The sequence below is a fragment of the Echinops telfairi genome, unplaced genomic scaffold (genome assembly GCF_000313985.2).
Source record: "Echinops telfairi isolate 266 unplaced genomic scaffold, ASM31398v2 ScPeMD7_7414;HRSCAF=8452, whole genome shotgun sequence".
Taxonomy (NCBI): Eukaryota; Metazoa; Chordata; class Mammalia; order Afrosoricida; family Tenrecidae; genus Echinops; species Echinops telfairi.
In genome coordinates, this window is record NW_022111314.1 from 3,754,860 (window position 1) to 3,757,174 (window position 2,315).

The following is a 2,315-nucleotide window of genomic DNA, read 5'->3' on the forward strand; positions in this document are numbered from 1 at the left end:
TTGGGCTTCGGGCACATTCTACACTGCCCAGGCCATCTTTAGCGCAGCGAAGAAAAGTGCCTCTCCCACGTGGGTCCCAGCCACAGGAATGTCCCCCCCACAGGGGTGTCGGGGCACATTTTGGTCCCTAAACCCCTTGAGTTAGGGGTGCAAATGCCCACCTGAAGGGCTCCTGGTGGGGGACCATTCCCCAGCCTGCCTTCATCCTGCCTCTCCATCACAGTCACCCTCTGGCCCCACCTGGCTCCTGCTGCCTCTGCCTCCCCAATGACCACTTACTGTCTTCCCAGGAACCAGTGCCCCAGGCCTCCCCTCCTTCCTGCAGGACCCTTGGCTGCCTCACTTCCTGTGTACATCTCATCCCCCAGTGGCCCCCAAGCTAACAAAGGATCCCCTCACACAGGGCAGCATCCTCCTGTCCACTGCCCTCTGGGTGAGCAGCCAACAGCATCCAGCACCTCCTAGCAAAGCTTGCATTCCCCCCACCTAGCTTGTAGAAGACTGTGGTCAACAGTGAGAGCCCAGCGTCCATGTGCAGCGTCCCCTTGTGGCTTGAACCTCCACTGACTTCCTTCTGACACTTAACCAGCGAGGCAAACGGTCTGCCCTCAGGCAGAATGCGTTACAAAGTGGATCATCAGCCTTTGCCCGTCCAGGGAGGGGCATGTCTCTTAAGGGCTTGAGTGGGTGTGTCCTTGGAAGGGCCTGGCCCCGTCCCCGGCAAGCCCTCCTATGCAACATCATGGACGTGTCCCACCTGGAGCCGGGAGGTATCCATCTGTCGCCAGTCATGCTTTTGTGACTTTTGTGGCTTTGCCCTCCACGACCTTGCCCTACCGAGTCCTTTTTAAATTTCTGAATCTCCGAGAACCCTTGGATGCCATCATGATCTTGCGCTAATGGTGTCCCTCACTCGAGTGTCGTGTCTGTCTCTGTCTCGTCTTTGTCTGTTAGGATTGATAGATGTTCAAGTTTAATAACAAACCTCGAGTTTAAAATCTACTGGAGATTGGGGTCTCCTGTGTGCCCTAGGACAAGTGACAGGAGAGCCTGGACAATCACGCTGTCCCAGCGGCTAAGCAGGAGGCTAGGGAAAGGCAGTGTCATGCGTGGCAAGGAACGGCAGTGAGGGCGCTCCAGGTGCCTCTTCTCAGGGTTGCCTCCCTCCCGCCTGCCACCATCCCCAGCAGCCAGGCAACAGCTTCCTCCAGATGTGTGGCCAGAAGCCGCAGTGGAGGGCCCAGGCCTGTGCAGAGAAGACCTGCCCAATGAAGGGTCACTCTCCCCTGCTCTCACCCCACCACTGCCCCTCTGTCGCCAAGTGGCTGCTGCCCACCCTTGCTGGGGTGTGGACAAGCGCCCCTAGACCCCCAGGGGCCATGACAGCCAGGAGCTCTTCACGGGGCCCAGCAAGCACAAGGTCATCCACACAGTGGCATCAAAGGCTCTGAAGTTCAGCTGTGCAAAGCCAGCGCTGACCTGCTAACTGCAAGGTGAGTAGTTCTGTCAGGGAGCTAGAGACAGGGACAGGGCTGTCCCCACCCTCACCCCCACCCCACCCCACCCCCCTGATCATACAGGCCCCTAGAGGAGGCTGGAAGGGAATCAGGTAAGCATTAGCCACCCATGAAGACCCCCGAACTGGGCATGCTCAAAGTCAGGCCCCCAGCCAGGTGGGTGATACACCTGGCTAGCCCAAACTAGGCCCAGGCTTGTGATGTCACCCAGGTGGGCTTAATTCAGCCAATGGGGCCAACACCCTCAACCAGACTTCTCCAGTCAGAGGTTTGAAATACACTGGCAGCCGGAAGGCCACTCCCTTACATCCTGCTCCTGGTCAGAGGAAGGTAGAGGTAAGAGGGGCACACTCGCCGCCTGGGGAGCCCCCTCAGCGCCCACTCCGGGTCTCCTCGGGACCCACAGCGTCTCTCTCTCTTTCTCGTACTCTCCCTGCCCCCCAGTGCCCACTCATGCTGTGCTGCTGTCTCAGCGCACCTCAGTTCACCACGTGTGGGTGCACTGTCCCATTAGGCTGCTCGTGTCCAGTTGTGGACCCCAGCGTGGCTCACATGCACTTTGGCACATTTCCCTGAAATAGAGCCCACGCTTCTGAGACTGTAAAACCTGAAACTCTTCCCGTCCTTCGTAACAAACCCACTTGGATTGCAAACGGGCTTCGGCGTGAATTCTTTCTCGTGTGAAGGCAAGGATGGAGGTCTCACCCACTGGAGAAACCTCCCGGTTCACACCCAGCAGATGAGGCCATCTACCTGCTCCCATAAAGACCCCGCTGAGGGGCGCGGAGTCAGAATCCA